The 17,405-nt window shown below is 55.5% G+C and overlaps 1 long non-coding RNA gene across 2 annotated transcripts; it reads right to left on the reverse strand.

Moving 5' to 3' along the window:
• Window positions 1-2,399: 2,399 nt before the first annotated feature.
• LOC138808195 (uncharacterized) lies at window positions 2,400-7,969 on the reverse strand. 2 transcript variants are annotated; one of them, XR_011366437.1, is made up of 3 exons: window positions 7,794-7,969; window positions 2,952-3,120; window positions 2,400-2,691 (listed from the first exon to the last, which is right to left on the reverse strand). It is a non-coding gene; the product is annotated as an uncharacterized lncRNA (long non-coding RNA). The 2 variants fall into 2 exon arrangements; XR_011366438.1 differs by having other exon boundaries at window positions 7,743-7,969.
• Window positions 7,970-17,405: the final 9,436 nt, after the last annotated feature.

Genomic DNA, 17,405 nt, shown 5'->3' on the forward strand with positions numbered 1-17,405 from the left:
TACTTCAGACCAGCTGCCACCGCTCCCCCAGAAATGGGTCCGAGAGGAGAGGGGAGAGGGGGCTCCTTTCGTGGTACGGTGTTCGTGGTTCCTCCCCTCTGTGATGAGAGGCAGGGGTGCTGGGATGGGCAGGGCTGGGAAGGCAGGCTGAGGGTGGAGGTGTGGGGAGAGCTGGGAAGGCTGGCTGAGGGTGCTGGGATGGGCAGAGCTGGGAAGGCAGGCTGAGGGTGGAGGTGTGGGGAGAGCTGGGAAGGCAGGCTGAGGGTGGAGGCGTGGGCAGGGCTGGGAAGGCAGGCTGAGGGTGGAGGCGTGGGCAGGGCTGGGAAGGCTGGCTGAGGGTGGAGGTGTGAGGCTGATGGAGAGGAGGCCGGACGCAGGAGGAGAGGGGAAGGAGGCCCGTGGATTGCTCTCCCTCTCTCCGGAAGGATTGGAGTCTATGGCGACCCAGACATCCCGTCTGCGCCCTGGTTCCTAGAAGTGTCCGTTTTTTCAGGGCACAGATGGGGCGGCATCTTTCCCCAGCCATTGTGAACCTCAGGCCGCAAAGGTTAGCTCTCCAGGGGGACCGGCTGCTTTGCAGGGCTGTCAGTGACTCAAAAGGGGGCCTCCTGGAGCCAGACCCCGCGTCTGCCTCTAAGTAGCTCCACGATGTGAGGTGGTATGCTCTCAGCCTCAGTTTCCCTGACTTCCTGCTCCTGTGGCCTCCCCCTCTGCTCCCTCGGAGCGGGGCCTTACTGGCTTGTTGGCCGGATTAACTCTTTCTCACTGAACTGTGAAGGATGACTGGTCCCTGGGCCTGCTGGATGCGCTCGGGTTGGTATAGACTCCATCGGCACAGAGGGAGTTGTGGGCGGCCCGCTGAGGGCTGAGGAGATCGAAGAAAGATTGATCCTAGAGAGCCGCGCCTCGCGGCCTGGAGCGCAGGTCAGGGCACCGCTTGTCATGGGAGGGCAAAAGGCCCGGGGCGGGGCCTGTCCGGTCGCAGTGTGGTGCACGTGTGCACGGGGGTGTGGACACACACACACTCCCACACACAGACCTCCCGTGCCAACACGGGGTGTGTGCTGTCGACACGGTACCTTGTGAGCCCCCAGTTTGGCCCCCCAATGTGACTTTCAGCCAACACCAACCGTGAGTTGTTCCGGGGAATGAGATGTTGGTGGGTTTGGGGGTGCAGGAGATGGGGGGGGACACGGGAAACGGCGCCCTGGTGCTGCCGTCAATGTGGCCTGGCGGCCGGCTGCTTCCCAGGGCCCTGACAGGTCATTTCAGCCTGCCCCTGACCCCAATTACTCCAGACCAGCTGCCACCGCTCCCCGAAGCATCCCTCTGCAGCTGGGGTGGAGGGACCCCGGAGCCAGCTGCTCCCGGGCAGCTGCTGGCTCTCTAGAAGCAGGCACATAATCGGGCCAAGAGCCGTCACGGCCACCGTTGACTCAGGAGTGCCCTCGGGGCCGGACGAGTGTCCTCGGGGCTTTATTTTGGAGGAGACTTGGGTCTCCTGTAGACCAGAAGTAGGGGGAGAGGCGCCTTGTGGAAAACTGGGGCGCGCCTCCCTCCAGCCTCCAGCCAGCCCTCGCGCCGCTCTGTGACTGCGGCTGGGTCTCTGACCCACGGCAGGGGTGTGGCGAGGCCGCGAGTGCTTCCACCGGGGGAGGTTACCCAGCCAGTCTGTGCTCGTGGGCTCCACTCGGGCGCGGTGACAGGGTACAGGGAGGGAGAGGCAGGCAGGGGAGAGGACGTGATGGTGGGGAGAAGCCCTGGACGATGGGCACAGGAACCAGAGCCCGCGCGGTCACACTGGGGAGTGACCTGGTCCCAGGGCTCGAGGACCAGCGGGTCCCAGCGCTGCGAGACTCAGAGCTGGTGGTAGAACGTGCAAGTGCACACCACGGCCTCATTTCCAGCCCGGTCCTGTAAGAACACACATCCAGACCACAGAGCGCAGTTTCCAGGACGGGGACACAGCCCTGGGTGGCAGCAAGGTCAGATGACCCCAGCGGCGGGTCAGAAGAAGGGGCGTGCATGTGGATCAGGACAAAAACGGTTTCATGTAAGCTAGAATGAGCCTGGATTATCTAAGCCAGTGCCAGAGTAAGGCCTGTTCTTGGAGTCGGGGTCCTAGGGCTCCACAAGGGGCTGGGGTACTGACCACTGGCACCCTGGGCACCCACGGGGTTGGCTTAGGATGGCCGCCGCGTGTCAAGCGCCAGCCAGGACCCAGCCCCCTGTGAGCTAGCTCGGCAACCCACAGCAAATCACTTATTTGGGGGTTTCGGTTTCCTCACTAGCAAACAGTGATTGATAAAATGATTAACTCATAAAGATTGTATGGTGGCCAAGGGCCGAACATGTGTTTAAGCAAGTGTTCCTTGTTCCTTCTGTTTTGCTTGCTCCTTTTTCTTTTCTTGTTGCTGTTCAGGCCAGGCTCGTCTCTAGCTCTTGATCTTTCTGCCTTGGCCTCCCGGGTGCTGGGGTTACAGGTGTGCACTACCACATGGGTTGTGTTGAAGCTTTGAATGAGCTCTTCAGAGAGCCGGGCACAGGGTCACCCAGTTAAGTGGGTCACCACCACGGCAGGGTACAGAGGAAGGGGTGCTGGTTCTGCGTTACTGGGTAGAAACAAGCGTTCATGGTGGGACGTGGCTTTGCAGGGTGGTTTTCTGTTTGTCTCACAGTTCGAAGCCAGCCCTGGCAGGAAAGTCTATGAGACTCTGATCTCCAATTAACTACTCAAAAGCTGGGAGTGGAGCTGTGTCAAGTGGTAGAGCACCAGCCTTGACTGAAAAAGCTAAGGGACAGCTCCCAGGCCCCAAGAACATACACACACACACACACACACACACACACACACACACACACACACACACACACACACAGAATGTGTAGTTCTGAGATGGAGTTGTGAAAAGTAGGGAAACAGACAATTTTACATTAAATACAAAAATTACCCAGTTAAATTCTCCGAGGGCAGTAGACACCGTCTCTGGGAGGGGAGAGTTGATATCCTGGGTTCTTCAGCTATGTGGACTTGGGCACAGGTTGAAAGTTCAGGCCTGGAGCTACAGTTTGGATCTGGAATGTTCTCCAATGGTCCATGCGTTGGAGGTGTGGTCTAGCCTGTGGTACAGGGGGAGAGGATGGGGCTTAGTGGGAGGAAGTGAGGTCACCCTTGAAGGGACAGAGGCCCCGCCCCCTCCTGTGTCTCTTTCCTTCCCAGTCTGCATGCTGTGGTGTGCCTGGCCTAGGGGCCCCTCAGAGCGACACAGGCTGAGTGAGACGCTGGAACCCATGAGCCAAAAGCAGCTTCCTTCTTTCCATGGTGATTCCCTCATGTATTTTGTCACAGTGACAGAAAACCAACGGACACATTCAGTCAGACATACTCCTAGAACTGCTGCTGGAGACCTCAGGGGGGTGCTGGGGGATCTTCCCTCGCCTGGCTGGCCCCTCCCCAGACAGACCTTGGCCAGATTTCACAGCTGGTGGGGCGGGGGGAAGGAAAATGGCGGAATGAGGACTCCGAACAGCAGGTGCTGAGGCTCAAAGGTGGACCCTGGTTCAGTCGGGGGCAGGAGTGCTGTGGCCGCCAGGGCCCACACCTGCCACCTGCAGATTCTGAGCTCAGGACCCCTTGGCCGCCATCTTCGTGGGGCTAGGGGACTTTGGGGTTCAGTGGGGAGGAAGGACTGGAGTCAGAAGGGTGCAGCCAGGGAGGACATCGCTGGTGCAGGAAGGCCGGGGCTGGAGATGGATTTGTTCTGTTTCTTCCATCCATGGGAGAAGCAGATGGACAGGGCAGACAGAGGAAGGCACTCCTTGACGAAGGCACCATCTGTCTTGGCAGCAAACTTGGAAGACGATCATGGAGGAAGGCGGATGGGAGGCATCGTTCGTCTTCCATGGTAAAAGAGTAGGGAAACTGACATTCTATTATGAAAGGTGGTGACAGGTTGTTGCAGCCGGAGAGGGAATTTGTCTCATCAGTGTGATGTCAGGCAGAAGTGAAATGAGAGTGGATTCCAATTAAGTGGGGAAAATAGAGCAGTTATCTGAGTGATCTTGAGGATGAATCCACCCCCTGTCTCGTTGGGGAAACTGAGGCCCTAAGACAAAAAAAAATGTTTTGTTCAAGGGATCCAAGAACTTGATGATAAGACCAGCTTATGATCTGGGGCTGGAAATGTCTTTTCCCAGGCCTGGGTCACCTTCCTTCTCCACTGAGCACACAGCAAGCCTTCGCTTGTTGGGCGGATAACAGGACAAGGACTTGGGCGGCTGGTTGTCCCCACTTAGGACTGGCCTTCTACTTTGATGTCCCCATTCTTGCCTCTCTCCTAGCTGGGATCACAGACAAGCTCCATCACGTCTGGCTTGCGAGTTGATCTTTTCACTCTCTACCTGCCCAGTATCTGGGATTACAGGGGTGGCCACAATGCCCAGCCTATGTACAAAACCCGAATGTGTGATTTTTTTCTTAGGTATTATCTATATTTTAATTATAATCAAAGAAGATAGTCTGTGTGATTTCAGTCTTTTGACTTGAAGAGACTTTCTCTGTTTCCAAGGTTATTTGGACATATTTTTCAAATATCCTGGGCATATTTGAAAACGCTATAGATTTGGCCACTCTTAGTTTCAAAATCCTGTGTGTACTTATTTTATAAAATAAATCTTGGGCTGGGATGTAGCTCAGTGGCAAAGCGCTTGCCTAGCAAGGGCGACATCCTGGGCTCGATCCCCAGTACCAAAAAAGAAAAGACAAAAAAAAATACAGTTAAAGTAAGTCTTTTGTGATCTCTAAGTTTTCTTTATCCTTACTGGTATTTTTTGTGTGCTTGATCAGTGAAGTTCTGAGAATGTTGTAGTCATTAAATAGCGATGTGTGTGATTTATATCTCTGTATCAACGACGGTAGATTTAGCAATTTCTCTACATTTCTGATTTCTTCTTAAATTCTGCGTTGTGTATTTTCATACTATATCATTCAGTGCGTATAGATTTGCTATTTATGTGTCACGCAGTGAGCATTTCACAGCTCAGTGGCATTCTTTACCTTAAGGTTTTCTGCTCTCAAGTATATTGGGTTTAATGTTACCATGCGATACAGTTTATTTTAATTAGTATTTTCTCGGTACAATGATTCGTGTTCTTTTAGTCAATCTTTCTCTGTCCTTATGTTTTGGGTGGGTACATATTAGCAGTATATAGCTGCATTTTTATTTTGAAAATCCAGTGGGCTGACCTTTTTAGTTTACAATACTGGCATTTGAACTCAGGGCTCTTACTACTGGAGCCATATCTCAGCCATTTTTGCGTTCATTATTTTCCAAAAATGGACTTGTGTCCTGGCCTGGAGCTCCATCGTCTTATTCTCATGTAGCTGGGATGACAGGCGCACATCACCATACCCAGCTTTCATTGGTCAGATGGGGTCTCTTGAACTTTTTTCCTGTTAAAATAGGATTGGGGTGCCTGGCTGATCTCTGCCTTTTTGATAGAGAGATTGGTCCATGTATAATTTTTGTGATAACTGATACATTTATTTCTACCATCTTGCCCCCAGTAGCTACCTTTGCTATGCTTTTTATTTTCTCTTTTCTTGTCTTCTATAAAATGGTTTTCCATATTTCATCTTTCTAGGCATACATTATATTTCTTTTCTTTTAGCTCCTACCCCTTCAACCTCTGATATGCACACTTGGCTTACTCTCTGTACCCTCTTCCTACCCATGAGATCCCAGAAGGCTTTGATTTTAGTGTCATTCATATCACCCACAAGTACAGCTCTTCTGTTTCATCTTGCTAAAATCAGTCACTATTGTCATTTTAGACAGTCAGTATTTACTTTGGTTTTCCAGTTCTTTGCCCTTTGTTCTGATTTTACTTTGGTTTATTTTCTTTTCCTTTTGGTTCGCTTTAGTCCTCCCTGGAGGAGTGCTTTCTCAAGGCGCTTCAGAGTAAACCATCCGAATCTTTGCCTGAGGATGCCTTTTGCTTTCACCGTTGCGGGATGGCTTTCTGGATATAAATCTAGAACGTCCCTGTGTCCTCTTGCGGCAGTAGGCTTCCCTTGGCGCCGCCCTCTCCCGGGAAACCCTCTGTTGACATCGTTGCCATGTCGTATTTTTAGGTCCTGGCTTCCTCTCTCCCCTGTCTTTGGGAGTACGGGGATTTTGTTTGGCTTTTTGGGCAGTTGAGGTTTGAGCTCAGGACTTCACCCTTGCTAGGCAGGGGCTCTAATGCTTGGGCCACACCTCCAGCCCTTTTCCTGTAGTTGCTTCTGAGACTGGACTTCGGTTTGGCCAGGCCAGCCTGGATCGTGAGCTTCCCACGGTGCCTCCCTTTGTGGTAGGGTGACAGGCACGTGCTGTCACTCCTAGCGCCTTTCCACGGAGCGGGAGTCTATGACCTCCTCTCACTAGAGCTGTGATCCTCTGGATCTCAGCCTCCCTTGTAACCACGATGACAGCCTCACACCACGGTGCCCACTATTGGTTGAGAAGTGATCTGACTCTCTGGGCTGTCCTCAAATGACAATCCTCCCAAGCTCAGCCCCCAAGTAGCTAGGATTATAGGGTCTCACATGTATCATTATAAACTTATTTCTTTAAAAATAATACAGCTAAATGCTTTTGTAAATAAAAAAATACCTATTCACTAAACTGTCATCTGAGCATGGTGGCGCATGCCTATAATCCCAGAAAGGGACTCAAGGATCCGTAGGACGCAGAGGCAGGAGGACAGCAAAGTCAAGCGCAGCCTAACGAGGTCAGCAAGACCCTGTCTCAAATGCAGAATGGGAACACCGGCGCTCTCTCCAGTGGTAAGGATCTTGCAGACACGTCGGGGTGGTTGTACCTGAGGCTGGTGGAGTCTGGCTGGCCGCCCCGTCCCAGGGCACACCCCTCTAGCTTCCTCGCTCTCTCGGGGGTGTCTCTTGGACCCCCCACACTCAAGCCCCTTCCACAGAGACGAGGAAACAGAGGCACAGGGGAAGGAGGCCGCCGGGGGCTCAGGGACAGTGGAATTCCACTCTCGGCCTCTACTCTCTGTGGCCTCTGCACTCCTTTCCTCCGCTCTCTGTTCCCCCGTTCCCTTCTTCTGACATTCTTAACCTTCTTGTTCCCAGGGCCTCAGGGCTAGGGGCTCTTTCTGCTTTCAGAGGTGAGATGTTACCCCTCCATGCAGTGCCACCTCAAGAACCATGTTTGTTATGTGTGTCCAGCACCGAGGAACCCCGGACATTGGCACGAGCTGGGTGAACTCACCCCTCCATGCTTCAGTCCTGAGCCTGTCCCACAGAGCGCCCCCTGGCGGCCCAGGCCCGGGCTGGGGACACAGGGAGTTGCCAGGCACCAGCCCCAGAGGCGCAGACCCTGCTGTGAGCCACGGCGCTCAGAAGCGTTGTGTGCAGGGGAGCACAGAGAGTGCACGCCCCCCAGGAGGCAGGTGGAGAGTGTGGGGGTGGGGAGCCCCGACGGGAGCTGCCACCAAGGGCCAGGCACCAAGCTCCACCACTGACTGGTGTGGGCTCTGGATCGCCGCGGGGCAGCGGGAATCCCGACCACCATGCCAGGCTGTCCACGGGGCAGCGCGGCTGCTCCCTGCCCGGGGTGGACAAGGGGGCCTCAGGAACTGCCCTGCCCCCGCTGGCTTCCAGTCATGATCCTCCAGTCATGATCCTCCAGTCATCCGCCTCCTAGTAGCTAGAATTACAAGTGTGAGCCACCAGTACCCACTTTTGTCTTTCAGTTTTCGAGACAGGGTCTTGCTAGATGGCTCCCCCAAACCTTTCCATCCTGCCGTAGTCCCTCAAGTACTCGGAGCTCAGGCATGCCTGCCACACCCGGCTTTGCCCAGTGTTTTCACGCGTGTCGTCCATCGGCGCTGTCCTCCTGCGTCTGCGAGAGGCGGCGGTCACCCGCGGCTGCTGCCGTCGGACGCTGGGCGGCGGAACTGGAGCCGTTGCTTCTGCGGCGTGAAGCCCGTGCGCACTGCGGCCGGGAGGCGGCATGGCCGCGTGGGGAGCCCGTGCGCACTGTGGCCGGAGCCCGTGCGCACTGCGGCCGGGAGGCGGCACGGCCGCGTGGGGAGCCCGTGCGCACTGCGGCCGGGAGGCGGCACGGCCGCGTGGGGAGCCCGTGCGCACTGCGGGGAGCCCGTGCGCACTGCGGCCGGGAGGCGGGTACGGCCGCGCGGAGCCCGTGCACACTGCGGCCGGGAGGCGGCACGGCCGCGTGGGGAGCCCGTGCGCACTGCGGCCGGGAGGCGGGTACGGCCGCGCGGAGCCCGTGCACACTGCGGCCGGGAGGCGGCACGGCCGCGTGGGGAGCCCGTGCGCACTGCGGCCGGGAGGCGGCACGGCCGCGTGGGGAGCCCGTGCGCACTGCGGCCGGGAGGCGGCACGGCCGCGTGGGGAGCCCGTGCGCACTGCGGGGAGCCCGTGCGCACTGCGGCCGGGAGGCGGCACGGCCGCGTGGGGAGCCCGTGCGCACTGCGGCCGGGAGGCGGGCACGGCCGCGCGGAGCCCGTGCACACTGCGGCCGGGAGGCGGCACGGCCGCGTGGGGAGCCCGTGCGCACTGTGGCCGGAGCCCGTGCGCACTGCGGCCGGGAGGCGGCACGGCCGCGTGGGGAGCCCGTGCGCACTGCGGCCGGGAGGCGGGCACGGCCGCGTGGGGAGCCCGTGCGCACTGCGGCCGGGAGGCGGCACGGCCGCGTGGGGAGCGCCTCCTGTGTACAGCGCTCACACCGCGTCACCTGTCCCGGGAGATCCACACCAGCTCAGGGTCCTGCAGCCCCGCTCTCTCTGTCTTTAACCATGGGACCGCCCCCACCACAGGCTGGCGGCAGTGTCTCACGTCACTTCCGGCCCAGGGACTGGGACAGCTCCCAGGTGCCAGCCCGCCTCCATTTCTCATCTGGCCGGATTCCTCAAAGCAGCTGCTGTGTCTCCTCCTGTGGCCCGGGAAAGGCCGCGCCTGAGTGGAAATGACCCACGTGTCTGTCCTTCGTGCGTCCAGCCAGGCACCACGGGCTGCGTCGCCTGCCAGCTGGCCACGGTGAATACCTGGTGTGTTGCTAGGTGACACCTGCCGTGCAGCTGGGGACGGAGAGCCCAGGCCGCGGGGAGAAGAGGCACTGCAAGGAGCGCCCCGCTTGGGGGTGGCGGCCCGAGCGCTCCACGCTCTCTGCAGAGTGTCCCGTGCTCAGCTCAGTTCTGTTTTGGATGTGTGAAAGCACGCATCATTTCTCTCTCTGAGCCTGGCTTACCTCTCATCACACGATTTGTTGTAGGTCCGTCCGTTTCCCAACGGGACATAATCTTATCTAATTTCTTATTTACTATTCTTATTCATTCTTATGTCTCTCCGTTGTGTGTAGGTGCTCATTTTATGAATCCACTTATCTGTTGTAGAGCATCGGGGCTGTTTCTATAAGTTGGCTGTTGTGAATAGCACAGTAATGAACATGGACGCACAGTCTTTACATATCCTGACTTGTAATGCTCTGGGTAGATGCTCAAGGGTGGTACGGCTGGGTCCCAGGGAAGTTCTGTGTTAGGTTTTTTTGAGGAAGCTCCAAACTCTCTTCCAGAGCGGTTGTACTACTTTACATTCCCACCAACAGCCAACAGTGTGGGCTCCTTCCCCCCACGTCCCCGCCAGCATTTGTTGTGTGAAGTCTTGATGTTGGCCAACTGGGGTGAGCTGGAATCTCAGTGTTGTTTTGATTTGCATTTCTTTTATGGCCAGGGATGTTGAGCATTTCCTCGTGTGTTTATTAGCCATGCTTACTTTTCCCAAGAAGTCTCTATTTAGCTCTTTTGCCTGTTTATTGCTTGGTTTATATGTTTTATATGTGGCATCCAAGCCAGGAAAATATAATCTATTCCTTTAGACACCCGTGTGTGCCCGTGTGTGTGTGCACGTGGTGTGTGTGTCTGTGTCTGTGTGTGGGTGCGTGTGTGCGTGTGTCTGTGTGTGTGTCTCTGTGTGTGTGTGTGTGTGTCTATGTGTGTGTGTCTGTGTGTGTGCACGTGCACGCATGCACTTTTGAAAGACCAAATGGAAATTCTACCCACTTCATTGTTGGGGTTGGATATAGGAGTGTTTACCTCTCATCTGACCCTTGAAATGATGCAGATATTGACTTGAAAAAAATGTCTGTTGGTAGATATTCAGGGCCTGGGACACTCCCTTTTGTGTTTAAGAACTCCTTTGGGGTGGGCACCAGTGGCTCACACCTGTCATCCTAACTACTCAGGAGGCTGAGATCTGATGATAGCAGTTCAAAGCCTAAGCAGGAAAATATGTGAGACTCTTATCTCCAATTAACCAGAAAAATAAAAAGCTGGGAGTGGAGCTGTGGCTCAAGTGATAGAGTGCTAGCCTTGAACACCAAAGCTCAGGGACAGCACCTAGGCCCTGAATTCAAACACACACACACACACACACACACACACACACACACACACACACACACACACATCTCCCCTCTGGGAGTGTTCTTGTTTGGTGGGGCACGGATGTAGCTAACTACACAATGTATTATGGCATAACTTACAACAGCAAGGCATTAGAATTGTATTCAGCAAGTGATGCTATAGCCACTCGATGATACCGACTACTTCCCAGGCCTGCAGCACACATTTAGTGAGTGCCTACTGTGTACCCAGGGCAACGCGTGAGGAGCTGGCCATCCGGCGAGAGCACAGGCCTGCCACTAGCTCCGGATGCTGCTCTGAGACCAGCCAGAGCTTTCCTCCCCACCCCAGGCGCCCGGGCACTCGGAGCTGGTCAGGACAGGGACCCCGACAGGCCAGCGGGGTCCCCAAAGGACTCTGTGTGCTGACTTGCTGTAGGGGACAGCCCTGTGCGTCTGCCCTAGGGCGCGGTACCCGGCGGATGGGAAGTGAGCGGGGTCCCCGGGAAGTGTCCTGCCAGGGTTTTTCATTTTTATTTTTGACTTAACGATCTCTGCCTGAGTTAAGTGATGGTGTCTCTGATGAGCGATCGTCGCTTGTGGAAGACGAGAAAGCTGGCATCCCTTAATATTCCACGTTTCCCGGAGCAGTCTCAGCTTGGTGCCTGCCGGAGCTGTGCTGGGGTTGGGAGGTGAGAGGTGCGCGTCCTGCTTCGGTGGGGCCTCCATCAGGGATGCACAGCCGGCTCTGGGCGTCCGGGGAGGCCAGTGCGGCCCCGTGGAGGCTCTCGGGGAGTCAGGGCAGCAGAGGACGGTGCTGGAGGAGGAAACCACACCCAAGCTGAGCCTGGAAGGCTGGATGGGGCTCGATGGGAGACAGGCGGAGAGCTGGGAGCGGGGAGCAGTCAGCGCACAGAGGAAGCATGGCAGAGGTCGCTCCCGGAGGACCCAGGATCCCAGTGGTGGTCGGGGACACAGGAGGCCACCAGGAGGCCTGAGACTTGTGTCTGAGACCCTGAGCCTCCGACTGTCCAGTCTTGTGCCATGGAAAAGGGCCAGCACATGTGTGTGTGTGTGGGGTTGTGCGTGGACAGCGTCCCCGGCCTGTCATCTCAGGAAGATCATGCTTGCAGAGTGGTTTGCGAGTGCTGAAGTGCCATAAAATGCTTATGATGATTATTACCCATTAAAATTTAGGGCAGCCGGGAGAATGGCGGGGTGTGGGCTGAGGAGCTGTGTGCCTTCTTCTGGAGGTCTCTTAGATCCCAGAGATGCCGTGAGTCGCCCTGATCTGTGAGTCCCTTCTGCCCTGCTCCCCCCGCCCCAGACCCCTAGGGGCCAAGGACTCTGTCATAGGCCCCTGGGTATCACCACAGCCAGCACAGCGCGGCTCCTAGAAGGTGCTGGATACATGTATGCCTGACAGCTGGCTTTGGGGCAGGCCGCGTGATATTCCCCACTTCGAGAACATGCCACCTCCTGGGAGCCTCCTCCCTGCCCCTGCCGGGCAGAATGGACAGAGGCCGGAGCCCCGCCAGACGTGGCCTGGCCCTGCTGGCCCCCTGGTCCCTGACCCTGTGTGCGCCCAGCCTCATGGTCTCAGGTCACCACACAGGAAGTCCCGAGTGTGACCAGAGCTCTGCAGGAGGCGGCGGACATCGGCCTTGGTGAGCTCCTGCGGGCTCCACTGGACCACGCAGGCTCACACTCAGTGGGGTTGGGACTGGGGATCCGTCGCTGCGGGACTGACCATGCCCCCCTACGTGGCCACTGCTGATGACTCTGGTCGTTTATTTCTGCTCTACCATCCCGGTACTTGAGGCTGAGAACCAGATGCAGTATTTCTCCTCTCCCCTCCCAAGAGCCCTGCAGCGGGTGCGGTAACCCTGTCAGCGGCCTTGCCCCTGGTCGAGGGGTGAGGGGGTCTTCGTGGCTGGCAGAGCCCTCTGACTGCAGATGGGACAAAGTGGCTGCTTTTTGGCGCATTGGTCTTTCCTCCCCCGGGAGCCGTCCAGTCATTTTCCTCAGTCATCATCTGTGGCCATCCGGTCCCGGCCGGCTGACAAAGGCCCGTTGCATCTCACTGAGTCTGTTGGACTGTGCCTGGGCCTCTGCCCGGCCTGCGATGATTTATGGCAGTCGGAGCTGGGTGACTCCCGTGACCTGTGCAAATCAAGACCTGGGCTGGGCAGGCAGAGCACCAGAGTGCTCTGTAATTAAACGCCTGCTGGGGCCGGGCACCATAGCTCTCCACAGAGAGAGGCTTCCTTGCACTCACCCCCATTATTGGGTGGAATTCGGTCTTTCTAGAAGGATCCCTCACATTTTGCGGTTAGGCTTTCTTGTGTGCTCCAGCTCACGGCTGCCTTTGCCTGGTGAGAATGTGTAGCTCTTGCAAACACAGGCTGGCTGGGCGTGGGTTTGTGATGGAGACCACCCCTCTGCTGCTCCGGAGGGCAGGATGTAACCTTGCTTTCCCTTGCAGCTGAGAGTCCCTGTCTGGGGACAGTGTGGTACCCAGGAGGGTGGGGGTCAGGGGGCGGTGCCCAGGCTGCGAAACAAGACAGATTGGGGTTCTCATGCTGCTCTGTGAGTTCCCAGCTGGATGGGTTGGCCTTCAGTTTCTTTATCTATATCAAGGGGAAAAGAATGTAATGATTATGGACTTTGAGAATCAGAGGAAAAATGCAAGGCACAGTGGTCCATGCCTGTAATTCTGGCTACTCAGAAGGCTAAGATGTGAGGGCTGAGATTTGAAGCTAGCCCAGGAAAGAAAGTCTGTCAGACTTTTTTTTAATCTCCAAGTAACCTCCAGAAAGACAGACGTAGAGATGTGGATCAAGTGGTAGAGCTCCAGCCTTTAGCAGAAAAGGTAATGGACAGTGCCCAGGCACTGGGTTCAAGTCCCATCCCCATATTGGCATGTGGTTCTCTCCCTCCCTCCCTCTCTCTCTCTCTCTCTCCCTCTCTCTCTCTCTCTCTCTCTCTCTCTCTCTCTCTCTCTCTCTCTTTCTCTCACACACACACACACACACACACACAGGGACAATGGGTCCTATTCTATTTGGCCGATCCTGGGGTCAGGCTAATTTTATATGCAACCTGGGGCCTTTCTTGCTTCTAAGAATAAGCCAGCTTTGGGGTTGCACCTTCTCAGCCTGTGTAGCAGGACTTTGGGGTGCAGTGCTGCCTTCCAGAGTTGGCCTCTACCCTGGGCCTGCTGCCAGCAAGCCCGAGCACTCAGACATGGGTGCCCCTCCCCTAACACCCCCGTGGCCTTCGGTGGCCTCCCAGAGATCCCTTGGGTCATGCTGCTGTTCCTGGACCCACACAATCCCCTCCCCCTACCGCTCCGGCTCCGTGTGCACCTGTGTCTAACAGCAGGCTCTGCTAGGTCCCTGGCCAGGACCAGCACTTTTATACAGTGGGAGGATGCTAGCTTCACCTCTGGGCCAGTCACTCCTGAAAGCTGGCTGTGTGCTGGGAAGGGAGGCAGGATGTGGGGTGCAGCCCCTGCGGGTGCAGCCCCTTCCCTCCCCCCCTCCCCTGCCCCCCCCCAGTCAGCTCTGTCCCTGGCTCTGCCTCTCTCTGACAGCTCTGCTGTTCTGATTCTAGCTGCCCTAAATGGCAGCATGGCTCTGCCCCCTCATCTCTGATTGGTTGACAGACATCTGACACCACCCTCCCAGCCAAGCCAATCAGCTCTCTCCCATGGTCTGTGATGCAGAAACTGCTGGCCACACAGCCGCACCCAGGGCCCTGCAAAGCCAGGGCAGGGTAAGGAAGGAAAGGTCATAAAGTCACAAGCAGGAATATGCTGCGGGAGCTGCTTGGAGTTGCTGGGCAGCTGAGCCAGGCGGCCAGCTCTCCATCCTGCTCATCCTCTCCCTTCGGCTTGTTGGCATGTGGTTGTTGCCACATGGTCTCAAGGTGGCTCCCACAGGCTCGGGCTTCACATCTGTGTCCCGGTAGGAAAGGGTAACTCTGTCAAGGAAGCGATGGACACACATTGAGGCTAAACTGAAGTGCAGGAGCAGAAGGAAACGGCCTAGGAGATGTCCCTAGATCTGACCTTCCACTTGGTCGGTGTGGCTTTCATTTGCATTTCTGTGTGCATAAGCAATCCTCAGGCTGTGAGGCATTAGTGACAGGCCCTAGCCTGGGCAGAAATGAGATGTTATCCTGAAGATAACCAGGGAAAAACAGGTCTGGAGGCATGGTTCAACAGTAGGACGCTACCTGTTTAGCAAGTCTGAGGGCCTGAGTTCAAACTGTAGTACTGCCAAAAGAAAAACTGTGGTAAGTACCAGTGTACATGTTCTTCAAATAGGTCTGCCCTTGTTAGGCAGGCCATGGCTGCCCTTGAGAAATTCAGGTTATAGAAGCTAGAGTGACGTGTGCTCATTACAGAATAAAGAAATTAGAGAAAAATAGTTAAGATGACACTAAAATAAAAATGAGGTTTTATTCCCATGCAGGGATCATCATTAATATACAACTTTATATACTGATCTTTGTGGTGGTAAGGGTGAAGTCCTAGTTAGGCAGGCTCTGTACTTCCAAAGCATTTCTTGCATTAGTTACTTTGGGGATAGTGTCCAAGTCACCCTGGGATGACAACTGTGTACCTCCATGACAGCTGTCAGCTGTTTTTTGTTTGTTTGTTTGTTTGGTCAGTTGTGGGACTTGAACTCTGGACTTGGGCGCTGTCCTTGCACTCTTCAGCCCAAGGCGAGTGCTCTACCGCTTGAGCCACAGCACCACTAGCTGTCAGCTGAAATGGAGTCTTGCTCGCCTTCGCCCTGGCTGTTCTCAAACCATAATCCTGCCAGTCTCTGCCTCCTGAGTATCTGGGATTACAAATGTGAGCCACTGGACCAGCCTGTACTGCAGTTTTGTTATTTGTGCTGGTTCCAGGTCTTGAAGTTAGGAGTCAAGCTCCTTGAAACTTGCTCATGGGTGGCACTCTACCACTTGAGCCATACCTCATAACCAGCATTTTGCTGGCTAATTGAAGTCTCATAGAGTTTTCAGTCTGAGGTGGCTTCAAACTGAGACCCTTCAGGATTACAGGCATTAGCCACTGGTGCCCAAGTACAATTGCATCAAATCTCCTTTTGTAGGAACTTTCTTCATAGATGTTACAACTCATAGCTATATAGCACACAGCTTACCTGATGTCTGTTCTTAAGCATCTGGACTACCTCTGTTTTTATTTTTTGCTGCAATAAATAACCTACTAGTTATAATTATATATAAACCTTCGACCTCTTAACAGACTCTTTCTGGGAGATTGATGATCAGGAATGAAATTACTATCTCAAAGGAAATAAATGTTCTCAAAACCACAGCTATCTATTGCTGGTTCAAAATGTAAACTCAGTGGTAGAGTGCTTGCCTTGCATGCCTGAGGCCCTGGGTTCGATTCCTCAGCGCCACATAAGCAAAAAGAAAAAAGCCGGAAGTGGCGCTGTGGCTCAAGTGGTAGAGCGCAAGCCTTGAGCTGAAGAGCTGAGGGACAGCGCCCAGGCCCAGAGTTCAGGCCCCACGACCGACCCCCCCCCCCAAAAAAATGTAAACTTAGGATAAAAGCTGACTTATGAACAGACACTGCGGTGCGCAAGGCTTGCTCTCCATTTCTTCCCTCACAGCAACGTGCGGGGAGATTTGATCCTAATGTCTGCGGCAGACAATTTATTGCCTCATTTTTAAATAGGATCAATACGCCCGGGAGCCCGGGAGTGATGAGATTCAGAGGCCCCCGATTCCTGAACAAATCCATCAATTACACGAGAGGGTGACGAGCAGGAAAGTGAGAACAGCCCCCAGGAATCTTGATGTGGAAACATGGGTTCGGGCATTTATCTTTCTCTCTGTCCTGGGCCCTGGGCCCTGGGCCCTCTGGAAGCTCCTGGAATTTTGATGGTGCCTGTTCCCCAGCACACGCTCGCTCCCACTACACACCAGCATGCTGACTCCACCACCCGCACTCTGAATCTATTCCAGGAATAGCCGCTGCCTGGGTCTGCCTGGCTCCCAGAGCCAAGCAGGCCAGCCGCAGGGGCCAGCACGTCCCTGGGGGACTGTCACCCTGTGTCTGTCACGCTCAGCCTCAGCTACCAGCTCGACCTTTTGCAAACCCCCCTGAGTATCAGCTTTGTCTACTGCCCGTTGGGTGGATTCTTGTTTCACAGCTGAACAGACAGGGCAAAAACGCCAGAGGTCCGGTGGGCATAGTTCTGGGGTTGGTATTTGTCTGATTCCGGTGATTTGTATTTGGTGATGTTTGGGCATGGAGGAGCCTTGCTGGTAGCCCCCCCCCCCCCGCAGGGCTGGTTGATGGGAAAGATGGTGGAGCCCATCTCATATGCATTGCAAACAACCCAGAGCACACACCCACAGCTCCTTATCTAACTCACACCAGCTCAGCACCCCATCCCACTCTACCCGGGACAGACAGAGACGTTGCTGAAGCCCTGTATCATATAGTCTGTCCAGTCCCGGCCCTGGTCTACCTGCCTGCCCAGCCTTACACACTGCTTCCTGCAGACGAAAGCCCTGGGCAGTGCTTTCCTGAGGCTCCAGGCTCTGCAGGGCAGCCTCCTCTGGGCATCCGCAGTGACCGGTGTCCCTCCCAGTGGCCGTCTCTATCTGCCATGGTACTGAAGCTGACCGAGGCCAGCTCCCAGGCATGGGACAGATCGCTGGTGTGCTTTCCCGGCCTGTCCCTGGTGTAAGGACACACACGTCCTCGAAGAATTCTAAAAGGAAGAGGTGCCTTTGAGATGGATGCTGGTGGCTCATGCTTCTCGTCCTAGCTACTCCAGGGGTGGAGACCTGAGGGTTGTGGTTCAAAGTCAGCCTGGGCAGGAAAGTCTGTGAGACTCCTTTTATTTCCAGTTATCCAGAAAAATGCTGTACACGGAGCTGTGACTCAAGTAGTTAGGGGAAGTACCAGCCTTGGTCAAAAAAGCTAGG

The sequence above is a fragment of the Dipodomys merriami genome, unplaced genomic scaffold (genome assembly GCF_024711535.1).
Source record: "Dipodomys merriami isolate MVZ:Mamm:240054 unplaced genomic scaffold, mDipMer1.0.p SCAF_446, whole genome shotgun sequence".
NCBI classification, from domain to species: domain Eukaryota; kingdom Metazoa; phylum Chordata; class Mammalia; order Rodentia; family Heteromyidae; genus Dipodomys; species Dipodomys merriami.